Below are 13645 nucleotides of genomic sequence, written 5' to 3' on the forward strand. Positions count from 1 at the left end.
TGGTGAAGAAATGAGAGGGTGTGGAGGTGGGCATACATAACAGAAAGATGCTTTGCTTTGTTCACCATGATTTTAAGCTATTTTCTCTAAAATAGCTTTAATTTGTTATAAAGAATTAATGGTAAATATTCATTTAACTTTATAAAAGGCTTTTCTAAGCAAAACGCTTTGTGAGTTAGGTGTGGAATTTATAGTCTGTTAGAAAGCCCTACGGGATATGAAAGCTGTATAGCCCAAGTGACGAGCATTGAACGAGTGCAGCCTAAAAGGACTTGCATTATGTTCCAACCAGAGAGCAAGTGCATTTAATGGAGTTATAAGGGAACCATGGGAATTCTGTGCTTATATAAAGTTCAGAGGGAGTTGCCATTGTTTCAGTTAGGAGGGGCTTTGTGGAGGAGGCAGGATTGCTGGACCCATTTGATAAAAGCAGGAGAGTTTGAATTGGAGGAAAGAAGATGGTTCAGGGTTTGGAGGATTCGTGGTCCTGTTGCTATTTTGACTGTGGAGCAGGAGCTGCCTGTGTGGTGATGTCCCCAGGCCGGCAGTGGATTGCACAGGAATGCACCACTGTGGCTTTTACCCCCTTTCTGGCAGTTCTCCCAACCACAAAACCCAGATGAATGTGTTTTTCTTCTAAATGGGGATGGCTTTAAAAACAAAACCAAAATTTTTAGTTTTTAGTATATGTGCTACTGAAGCAAGCACACCAAAATTTTTAGTTTTAGAAGAGTCAAGATTTTGATGGCATTTGTATTTCTGGTCTTTGTTCTTCCAGTGCAGGAGCAAAGATAAGATAGCCCCCTCCATCCATGCTTCCATCTTTCTGAGGTTAATCGAAGGTGGATACCACGTTGTTCATCACATTGGCCACCCATTCTTGTCTGCTCGTTAAGTAGTTTTAGACTATTTTTCTCAGCAATAGCCCTGCCCATTGGCATTCAAATTCACTTTGCAATGGGAAAAGAGAGTTACCAAAGGCCTGTGAGTCAATGTTCTGAAAAATTATTTCAGCATCTTCTTGCCTGTTTTCTGCTTCCTTTTGGATGCTCTTGTTCCTTTTCATTGTCCTTCCTCGTCCCCCACGTGCCAATGTCCTCTTGTTCTTCTAGAGTCACTCTAGCAAAAGGCTCCAAGTTGGGGAAGACTGACAAGTTCCTCCAACAGAAGCCCTAGTCCCCTGTGTCACACCCACCTGTTGCTCATCACAGGCAAATTATACCTGCACCAGAGGATGGACATAATTATAAGGAGCAGTGTAAACCATTGCTTAAAATGGTCCAAAAAAAGAAGTCAGTTTATTTTTCATAGAAATTTTATCCAGTCATGGTAGAGGTAAAATAGAATTCTTTTTATATTGAAAATGATATTATAAAATCATCATATAAATAGTGCATGCAACTAAAAAATACAGAGAAAAAGTATAGAGGCATGCTAGTTAATTAACAAAATTATTATGTTATTTTTGATTTTGTAACATTTATGATATTTTTTAGCTTTACAAAATTTATCTTTTGAGGTTAAAATTCTCATATAGGTATTTACTTTTCTACTCTACATTTATGATTTTTTTCTGTTCATAATAAGAAACCTCCAAGTAGTAAAAGCCTCAGCCTCCACAACACTTGGATCTGCCCTTAGAGCCCAAGAAAATGAACAACCACAAATATAAATGATGAACAATAAATGAAGGACCTTATTCTCATTTCCACATAAGAAGATGAGATCAAGCTTCTCTTAGATTGTGTTTAGGAGGTTTCTGGTTCTGCTTTTTAACCCATATTTTTGTATTTCCTACTATCATGTAGAACCATTTTTCCAAATAGCCAAATTCATGTTACACTCACTCTTTTCAGAGATTAGCCACCCTCCTAATTCAGAACTGTGCTTTCTGATTGTTGGAAACCTGCCCAGTGAGCATTGCCCTTGTGCACCCATTTGATACAGAGCTGATGTTTAATAAATATTTAATAGGATGCATTCAGCTAAATTAGGTCAGCAGTTAAGGTGGAAGAGGAACTGTAGTTTATTTATTTATTTAAATACTGGAGCAGCTTTGATGTCAAAAAGCATTAGAAAGCCAAGGCCCAGATGGAGGACAATAGTTACTGCCCTCTTTTTGTCAGGGAACTCCAGAAGCTGCTCCAAATTCCCAAGGAGATGTTCTAGTCAATAGCTGCTGGAGTCTAATGCTGAGCGGAAAGTCCAGGGAGAGAGGCATTAGAATTCTCTGTCCTGTGAGCTTCGGGGGGTTTGGAAACTCACCCAGTCAGCAATTAGTGGATCCAAATCACTGTAGAACACGGAAAAATGTAGTTGCCAAGGGGTGTCATTTCTGCAACTTACATTCAAATGATACAGGAGAAAAAAATGAGAGATAAGGTAAACAATGATAAAATTTAATATTTGGAGGATAGAGGGGAAACACATGAAAATTTTCTGTACCACTCTTTTTTAATCTAAATTTTATCTTTCAATTACAATTTATATTCAGTATTATTTTGTATTAGTATCAGGTGTACAGCATGGTGTTTAGATAATCACGTACTTTACAAAGTGGTTCCCCCAGATATTTCCAGTACCCACTGGTCACCAGACATAGTTACTACAATATTGTTGACTGTATCCCCTATGCTCTGCATCCACATCTGTACTACTTTTGAAATTTTATGTAAATCTGAAATTATGTAACACTAAAAAGGTAACTGAAAACAACTACAACAAATAAAAACAGAACAAAACAATAATAATAAAATAACTATGGATGTCCGTTTCAACCCTACTTTTTTTCCTTAGTATAATGAATACACTGACACAAAAAAAAGTAATGACTGGATCCAACTCTCTTTATCTACAGTATTACTGAAAGCTAGGCATTATTGGGGTTTTTTTGTAACTTACATTATTTTAGATGCTACTCACTTAAGAGAACTGGAACTGTCTGTGAATAAAAGGAATTTGACTCTTTTAAGACTTGACAGACAATTTCATACAATATAAGCAGTAGTAACCCTCAAGTTTGTTTTGAAAAGTGCAATAAAGTTAGAGGTCTGGCATTCTGGCAGTAGTCTGATTATATTGTTAATGCTATTCTTCACTTTTTAAATATTGCTTAAAAACAAGGTAAATTCTGTTGAGATGATAAAAGGGGTTAAGAATGAGATTAAGGCTTTCCTCTCAAGGTGAGATTTTTGCCCCGTGCTCGAGGAGTAAGGCTCCACCTGTTTGCTAGGTGGTGGAGAGTTCTGACGGGGGTAGGGCCAGCTGCCTATAATACATATGAGGGCACTACAGACCAGGGGAGAGGGGCGCAGAAAAGACAATGAAATATACACAAACATTTTCCTTACTGTGGTCCTTGTCTTTAGAAAAGAAGAGACAACATACTTTCCCTTTGTTTCTTCTTTTCTTACCTCTTTCTGGTTTCTTCCTTCTGCACATACCCTTTTATTTCCAGAACTTGAGATAGGTCTGTTTGAACTGTTCTGTTACAATTACTATGCTACATAAATCTCAAAGCATATTCACCATTTATTACATTTTACATCATTTACTATATTTCCTAAAAGATACTAATGTGGTCCTAAGCAACTATTTAATGGTAACTTGAGATACATAGATTGTAAACTAAGAAAGATATTATGCATTTTTACTTTTGAATCAAAGACTTTTCAGTTTTGCATATACTCAGTGGTACAGCTATAAGGGAGGAAACTTGGTCTGGGCTGGGAAATTGGGAGTATTAAGTTTCCAGTTCTGTATTCAACAGCATCTCACTGTGTGTCCCCAGCAAATCTTTGCCTTCCCTGTGTTTGATACAGTGGGTCTCTAACAACCAGTTCTAACAGACATGACAAAAGATTCTATTAAATTATTTAGCAGAATTTCTATTCCAGTATTCAAGCCAACTGCATTCTGGTTATCTTTAGTGTTTGGCTTTGAGATTTTTCAGTCTTTCTGGGGAAGAAATAAAAGATATAGCATTGATTATCTATACTTGGCCTATCAAGCGGGTCCTTGAGGAGCTTAAGACATAAATCCCCAGGCTCCTACCTACGGAGGTAGTATGGAGCAAATTCCAATGTGAAGGGGAAACAGGAAAATTTCCTAAATGGTATGGAATATGCAAGTCACTCATGCAGTGAAACAGCGTCATTGACTGGTATTTGAATAAATGATGAGCCTTATTTTGTTTTCTCCAATGTGCTTTTCTGGGGTAACCTTTTTACCTAACTAAGCAGGTAACATTTATTGGTCACCTATTACAGAAAATGCAGTGCTAGATACAGTATTGTTTTGACTTCTTCTATAAGACACTTCTATGAGGTCTGTATTACCCCCACTTCCCCAGGGATGGGAGATGAGTTCAATATCTTGGCCAAGGTTCTCCTGATTGTGGGTGGCAGAGCTAGAATTTGAATTAGATACATGTAATGACTAGGTAAGTGCTGCTTAAAATGCTGTTTCTAGGGAGACATACACATTCAGATCCTATCTCTTCTATCTCTGGCAGCAATAAGACTATTATGTGAATGATAAGCTTGAGACTGTGCAAGAACTGAGCATGAAATATTTACTATGCTTCCTTTACTATTGCAGGGAGAATAAAGACATCTCAGGTTCTGTTTGTTTTTTCTGACTATCTTAAACTAGTTTGCTACATTTATTGGGTTAAATTAGTTTCTAGAATCTAGAATTACTTCTGACAGTTACTATTGAATATGGGTATGATAGTGGTTTGCCAAATTTTCTTAAAAACACAAGAGGCTGTGTTGTCTACAAAAAAAATTAAAAAACAGGTAAAGGATTTAAATAGATGGTTCTCCAAAAAAGATATACAAATGATCAATAAAGCACAAGAAAAGTTGTTCAATACCATTATTCATTAGGGAAATGCAAATCAAAAACATAATGAGATATCACTGTACAACCACTAGGATGGCTATAATGAAAATTAAAAAGGAAAATGACAAGTGTTGGCAAGGATGTGGAGAGACTGGAATCCTTGCATATTGCTTGTGGGAATTTGAAATCGTGTCAGTCCTGAAACAGTGGGAAACGGTTTGGCAATACTTCAAAAAGTTATGCATATGAACCAAAGGTTCTATTCTGAAGTGTATACCAATAGAATTGAAAACATATTTTCACACACATACAATTGGTGCAAAGAAGTTCATAGTACCATTTATATTAACTAAAAAGGGGAAATAACTCAAAATATCCATCAATTGATGAATGAATAAATAATGTAGTATATCCATACAATTATTCAATGGTGAAAAGAAATGAGGATGAGGGTCTGATAACATTCTACAGCATGGATGAACATTGAATACATTAAATTTAGTAAAAGAAACCAGCCACAAAAGACCACTTATTGAATGATTTAATTTATATGAAATCTGCAAATCCACAGAGAAAGAAAATTGATTAGTGGTTTCTGGGGGCTGGTTTGGTGGAGGTGAGAAAGAAGAATAGGAAGTATTTTAATGGTTAAAGGGTTTCTTTGGGAAGTAATAAAAATTATTGGAATTAGATAGAGTGGTGATGGTTTCACAACTTTGGGAATACACTAAAAACAACCTTTAAATGGTGAATTTTATAATATATGAATTATATCTCAATAAGAAGTATGTTGGATAAGGCTGTGTTATTCCAGAGAGATGTACGTATGAGGTTGTCCTTTATAAATCAATTAACTGAGAAGATTTAATTGTTGAACAAGGAAGATATCTATCTACACCGACAGAACAAGTAATTAAAGTTCATCAGTTATTTATTATTAGAAAGGTGTTGAAAGAAGTTAAACATAATTTATAAAGAAGTAGAACTTGAAAATCCAGGCACATGACTTGGATTAAAGATCTTATCCATTCCTGACTCAGGAGTATCCACAAGTCTTGGAGCTATCAGGTAATCGCATTGAGAAATAAACAGACTAACTGGGGATTCTTCATCAAGATCTCTGAAGAGCAGCTGGATAGTTCAGGAAGAGTCAGGGCTTGGCTTTGGGTGAACAATAACGTTCAAGAATATAAGAATTCAGGGAAGAGGTAAGTGCCAAGTTGTTAAGACAGAAATTATGGCGTTTACTAAGAGAGAAAGAATGAGTCCACTAGTTTTCTGGGGAGTGAGAATATAGGAGTAATAGGACAGTGTGGGACAAGTTGGACTGTGAATGCCAGGATAGAGATAGAAGAAAACTAAGAGAATTCCAATTTTGTCTTGGACTTTCTCTAACTCCCTGAGTGAAGTTGGATAATTTCCTTTTCACATGCTCTGTTCAAGGTTCCTTTTCTGTAATGGGAGATTGAAGTTGATTTCTACAGAAAGTGTTTTATTTGTATTAATGCTGTGTTTCATGGTTTACTCTAGTAGTTTCATAGTATCGCTGTAACAAATCACCACAAACTCAGTGGCCTAAAACAACATGAACTTGTTATTTTACAGAGACCAGAAGTCTGAAATCAAGGTGTTGCAGAGCAGCAGTCCCAGAGATTTCAGGAGACAGTTTGACAATCTGTTTCCTGGCCTTTTCCAGCTTCTATAGGCCAGCTGTATTCCTTGGCTCATGGCTCCTTTCTCCCTCTTCAAAGCTCATCACTTCAACCATTGGTCCCACGGTCACATCTCCTTTCTTTCTTTCCTTTTTATACTTTGACCCTCTTGCCTCCCTCTTGTAGGGGCCTTGTGATTACATTGGCCTACCTGCAAAACCAGGATAATCTTCCCATTGCACCTCCTTAATTTATCACAGCTGTTAAATCCCTTTTGTCATGTAAACTAATTTATTCCCAGGTTTTCAGGATTACAGCCGTGGACATCTTTGGGGGACCATTATTCAGCCTATCACAATCACCTATTACAAATTCACTGGAATCCTTAAAACATACACATTTGAATGGGTCCCATTCTAGACCTCTAGGAATGGAGTCCAGGAGCACTCATTTTAAACAAAGGTCTCCAAGTTTGAGAATTACTGCTGTGAGAAAAGGCATATCACTCAAGATTTTTAAGGATGAGTAGAGGAGTGAAATGAGTAAAACAGTTATTTTAACATAAACCATGAGCTCTTTAAAATCACATGAGAGTTAAGCTGTGCTGAGGGCTACTGAAGTTTTGATCTACAACTGCACTGTCGCGTGCACTCTCTCTCTCTCTACTTTTGCAAGAGAAAATTCAGCATAGAATTGGGGTCACACACACACCAAAAAAGGAAAAACAAAAGGCAGTTGATTTAGGCGTGAGAATATAGGCAAGCTTGCTTTTCTAGTCTACATTTTTAAACTCCTTTTCTCCTTGAGGGAAACCTGCTCCAGCATACCTGCTTTCCATGATATTACCTGCCAACAGGCGAGCCTTTTAAAAACCCTGTTGCAACCTGCACGTGGACATGCACTGCTACAGCACCCGTGCACACAGAAATTCAAAACGAAGTTGGCAAGTCCTCCCTCCTCCTGTCAGATAATTGCCCTCTCTGCACTACTTTCCTTTTAGTTTCACACGTGACAGCTTTCTGAGCCCTGAGGCTCAGAATGAACAATTCCTCTTGCATCCTAGTTAGTCAGTCTTCAGAAGAGGTTTGTTTGTATGACTCCCTCACCCAAACTTGGCATTTCCTTCAGCATGCGTCCACAGAATGAAACACATCAACCAGGAAGCTAAGCAGTTTTTTCCAGGAGGCAGTTTCATGAAGTTTTAGCAGGTGGCTCACCAGAGCCAGGCTTCTGCAGTGTCCACATCTGGTGTATCAGTTCTTGGCCCCACCTGCACACTGGAATCAAATGAAGGACTTAAAACAAACTATCACTCTTTTCCTAGAGATTCTGCTTTAATTGGCTTGATAAGGATCTCTGCCATGAGTTTTTTAAAGATATTCATGTTCAAATATATGTTTAAATACATGGCACTCGCTTCAGTGAATATTAAGGGTTGGAAGGAAATTTAGAAACACTCTAATGAGATTTAGCAGAAGGAACTTGGACTTTGGAGGAAGGCAGGTTTGGGTTTGAATGACTTTGGATTCTTCTAGTTACTAGCTTAGCAATCTTAACCACTTAACCCTCCTAAGCTTCAATGTCCTCATCTGTATAATGCATGTAATTATAATTTGTAGCTTTGTTAAAAGAAATAAATGTAACATATAAAGTCCCTATCACATTGGTAAACACACATAAATACTATTATCACACATTTTTCATATAGAGCAGAAATTTTAAAGAAAAATAGCTCCCCCCCCTCCGAATGTCTTCCCTAAGCAATTCTGTTAACTAGCATAAAATCTGGGACTAGTGCTGGCAATTTGTAGCTAGGATCTGGTTTTGCAGAATCACAGTAATGTGGTTAATACAGTACATAATTTAGAAACAATAGCATCTGGCCCTTTGAAGGTTTGCTTCTAGAAGATTAAGACTTCTAATGGCCCAAGTCATCATGCCTCCTTTTCCTCCTCTTTCTTTAGCTGCATAATTAAATTTACAGGATGTGGTTAGTCCAGGCCAAGACACACCTACGTGGCAATAACAATAATGTGCTTCAGGGCAGATAATGAACCCGCCACTGCCAATGAGAAGGAGATGCTGAGGATGGTCCTTCCTGGCTGGCTGTAGGTGGCTCAACTCTCTGGGCTTAAATATGATTCTAGAACCATGCTGTTCAGTACAACAGTCCTAGCCACAGGTAGCCATTTAAATTAAAAATAAAATTAACTAAAATTAAATAAAGTTAAAAATGTAGTGACTCAGCTGTACTGGCCACACTTCAGGTGCTGAGTTGCCACATGTGGCGAGTGGCGACTGTATGTGACAGCACGGGTGAGGAGCTTCTTCATCACCATGGGTGTTCTATTCAGCAGTGCTGTGTTAGAGGACCTATTTGTTTCTTTGAATTTTTGTTATATCTAAATTTGTGAATTGGGGTGGCTCCATTAATAACTGTTAATTATATAACTCTAAAAGGGGAGAAAGGGTGAGGTAATATATGAAAATAAATGAGAGAAAGAAAGATAAAATAGAGTTTGTTTGAATTGACATCTGGCAACTGACACTTCAAGAATAAACTGTCTCCTGAGTTAGTAAGTAGAAACGTCCTGGCTAGAGAGTTCCCCATGTTGGTATCTGAAAGGCTGGGGATGGTGCACGATCTGATACAAAGGTCCAGCAGACAGTGTGCCTCCTGGGCTCCCACTGGCAGTTGTCACCATAGCAATGCTCAAGATGGAAGCTGGAGCCCTAAAAGCAACTGTTTTCATACCATCGCCCTGCTTCTCACACCTCTCCTGAATGGCCCTAACCTCAGTCTAATCAATCACTGTGAAATCCCCAGAGAGCTCAATTCAAACTCTATTTATTGCAGTAAAAAGTAAGACTTGGAAAGAAGTCCAGACATTAAACCGTTTCAGTGAATATAATTTAGGCCTCTCTCTGTTAAAATAATAACATAAAATATAAATTTCACTGTATCCTAGTGCTGTATTTGGTTCTCTGCTAAGAAGCACTGTCCCCTTTCCCTGCACTAATGTATTGTCTTATTTAGTGTGAGGGGGATAGTTATTGGTGCTGTCTCCCAATGTTTCTGTTCTCTTCCCAAGCATATAGTACAATAGCATTACCAGTCCCTCCTTTTTTTTCTATGAGAGATTAAAGAACCTTCGTTGAGAATCAATTAAGACAATAGGAGTGAAATGCAGTTCTATTTCTGCCCATACTATTTGTTTCAGCCAATGCAATAGTAGTGAAAGCGGCATGTGTTACTTCCAGCTAGAAATCTTTAAGAAGTGGTGCATCATTAGCCCCGTTTCCTCCTTTGCCTTCCATGTTTCGGATGGTGAAGCCTCCATCAATCTCAATACCTGAGTGAGGACCACTTGGAGCAGAGTACCTCACCCATTTGATGAACCTAAAGTGAAATGACGTTTTAAACCATTGGGATTTAGAGGTTTGTTTGCTGCTAAATAATGATTTAGCATCTCTTGACTAACTCTGTGAATATACTAAAATAAAAATAAAACGGAAAGAGTCAAAAATCTACGAGAACCATCAATTTTAACATAAACTGTTCATTTCAAGAGTATCCTGTCTATCGCAGGGTCAGCTTTATAAAATATCAGTTTAGCAGTGTGACTTTTTTCTCCGTGATAATATCATTTGTCTTCCAAGCAACATTCATTAGCCTTGCTTTAGATCAAAGCAAAAAATTAGCCTGTACTAGTGACAGAATGGTCCCCTCAAACTTCTTGATATCAAATTTCACAAAAAAATTTGATGATACATATATAGATATTAAAAAACTATTTTAAATAAAAATGTTAGTCCTCATATTTAAATAAATAACCACATACATATGGCCTGTGGGAAAGGTGGGTGATATATACCTTGTATGTATATTTTTAAAGATTTTATTTATTTATTTTCAGAAAGAAGGAGAGGGAGAGAGAGAAACATCTATGTGTGAGAGAAACAATTGGCTGCCTCTCAAGTGCCCCCAACCAGAGACCTGGCCTACAACCCAGGCATGTGCTGTGACCAGGAATTGAACCAGCAACCTTTTGGTTCACAGGTTGGTACTCAATCCACTGAGCCACACCAGCCAGAGCACACCTTGTATATTATTTGACATTTTAAATATTATTTGGTGGAAATCCTTGGGAATAGTTTATAAAACATTTATTTTGTTTTTATTATTTTAGATACAATGGTTTAACTTTACTAGTTCATTATTGTTCTGCACAGTTAATTTTAATGATTTATAGAGATTAAAAATCTAAATATTAAAGTATTAATATTTACCACAATTAAAGGTATATTTCAAATAATGCAAAAAATATTGAAGATTGCTTTGAACAATGACAGCCTTCTTATTGTAAACATATAGTCTCCCCCAAAAATGTAGTTTATTTAGACATATCAATGTGTGTATCTTACCCATTACTTCAAATAGCTTTTAAAATTATGTGTAATATAAAAGTCTAAAAAATTACAAACTTTAAAGCAGTCATGTTATTTCATAATTGCAAACCTAACATCAGACTCTTTAAACATCCAGTGAGGATAAATCAATATAGATATCAAAAAAATAAGTCTGGTGGATTTTATAAATGTCAAGGCTGAGATTTCCTTTCTTTGCCTTTGATACTCAGAAAATAAAATCCCTTCAGCATTTTTTTAATTTAATGCAGGGAACTTGGAAGTTATCCCACACAATGCCTCAGTAGTACATCTTCCCACTTCTCTTCAGGGCCTAGGACATTCTGCCAGTTGTCCAGTAAGGGGAGCCCTCACAAAGTAATTATAGACACATCTACATGACAATTTTTCTAATGTGCACCTTGCTCTTTAGTGAATTTTCTAGGTCATCATTGAGTACGCTTCCTCTGTATGTGACCAGGCTGTTACAGCAGCAGGCCACCAGATAGTAAATGCTGTGTGAAAGCTCAGATGCTGTTTCTCTGGAAGTGCTTTCCTCGTGTCTCATGCTGTTAGAAAAAGCTTCTATTACATAGGTTCCGGGCAAAGGGCTCTGATGTGAGTCATGCTGCTGCTTTAATGTCTACCCCTACTCTGGTCTCTTTATTAACTCCTCTCACCTCTCTAATAATAAATGTAAATTACATGTTTCTTTCAAGTCCACCTACCTACTTCTTTCAGGAAAAGCCATTTATTCCCATGCACCTGGAGCTAATTCTCACTTTTTGCATCTTATCCACTGAGCCAAACTCCTGCCTTGCCACCTCCTCCCAGACTCCCCAAGATGCCATTTTACCTCTCTTGGGGGCCTGAACTGATGTGTTTTCAAGCTGGCCCTCAATGAAAGAATTCACGCATTGAGTTTTCCCAGGTATGGTAATTCTCTGCACTGTTTCAGATACCTACAGAGATGAGGGCAAATGTTTGAGTGCGGCACCTAGCCAAGCATAGTTCTTTCAAGAAAAGTCAATAATGCTTATTATAAACATGTTTTGGTGACCAAACACAGCCTCCTGACTATAGGTCTCCCCTAGAAAAGTGAGGCAATTATCTCAATCAGTCAAGTGAAAAGGTCCATTTATGCTTCAATTCTCTGGCTAATTCAGGCAAAAGTAAAATTTTCATCTGAATGATCTCAGTAATTGGCTTGCTGCTTTTCTTTACCAATGAAAACTTGACAAAGAAGCAGAAGCTGTTCCATACTGACAGGGCAGGGGTAATCATAGGGAACTGGTGCACAGAAAACAACTATGAGAAAGTACATTAGTGGAGACTTTGTTGAGAAATTTCAACAAAGATTCCTACTCATAGATTGTTAGGTAAACCTTAGAATTCAGTTTTTCTTCCTCTCCCATTACATTCCCCTGTCCACCAACCACTCTTCTTCCTTCAGTTTCCGATTTAGAGTAAGTGTACCGCTAGCTGCAAATCAAGAAATCTAGCCTACTTGACCCCTCTCTGTTAATCTTCACTCAGAAACAGGTTGCCCCTCTGTGTCTCTGCAGCCATTGTCTTAGTTTGGTAAACCACTCGTAATTTGCTTTGGCCTGTTCCATGTGCAGATACGATGCCAGGTACTGCGAATACAGTGATGAGCAAGATGGATGTGGTTCTGCTGATCATGGCTACTCTTCCCTGGTTTCTCTGCTTCCTGTCTTACACACCTTCACTAATCCATTCCACTTTGCTGTCACACTTAACGTTTCCAAACACCATGCTTGCTGCTGAGGCAGGAGGTAATCAGGAAGGAAGCTCCAGAGGCCCCGCAGGGCTGAGGTAGAAAACATCTATACATGACAAAGACCCCCTAAGACGGGTTGTTCCTGTTTTCTGGGATAACTCTGAATCATAGAATGCGCCTGTGCGCTACCCCTGATTCATTATAATATCATTATAATGAAATAACATTGTGGGACTCCCTTCTCCAGTAGCCAATCAAGAAAGTCATGGGAAACCACACATGCACAGTAGCTTTGAAATCCAACTCCTTGTACCTGCGCAGGAAAAGCCCGCCAAAGACTGGCAGGGGGCTTCTGCCCCTATAAGAATAGAATCCCCCAGCCCACGTGCCCTTTTTCCTCTGCTCAGAGCTGGCCCACTCCTGTGTCCTGTGGCGTGTACTATCACTTAATAAATCTCCCCTCTTTCTTTATGCTATAAACTTTGTGTGTTCGGTTCAATTCTTTGTCCTCGATCACTAAGAACCTGGTTACCTGTGCACACTTGTGCACACCTGTGACAGTTTTTGGCGAGCCAGCCAGGAGAAGACACCGGAGTGGTAAGCCCCCCTTTGCTGCTCTGACACCCAGGATGCCCTTTTCCGTTATCACCTATTCTGTTTCGGTGACTCTGATGTTCCGTGATGGAAGGTCGGCCGCTAATTTGCGGGCACAGGTCGGGCAGTTAAAAGCCACAAGGGCGCCCGCCGCTTGAAGACTCCTGTGATAGGATAACTTGGATGCGGAACGGGGTTAGCCTTAGTCCCCTGCCAGGTACAAGAAAATGTCTGCACAACGGTCAGGCACACTGTGGAAAGCACAAAACACTGCCCCACCCCACGGCCACTCCCCCAGTAGGCATAGTCGGACCTTCCAAGCGGGATATCAGTCACCACCTCACCTGCGCTATGACTTCCTTTTGCAGTCTTATCATCAGGCCCACGGACAGTCTTTTATGGTTTT

This window comes from Phyllostomus hastatus, unplaced genomic scaffold, assembly GCF_019186645.2.
Source record: "Phyllostomus hastatus isolate PE091 unplaced genomic scaffold, TTU_PhHast_1.1 phas_contig_1, whole genome shotgun sequence".
Taxonomy (NCBI): Eukaryota; Metazoa; Chordata; class Mammalia; order Chiroptera; family Phyllostomidae; genus Phyllostomus; species Phyllostomus hastatus.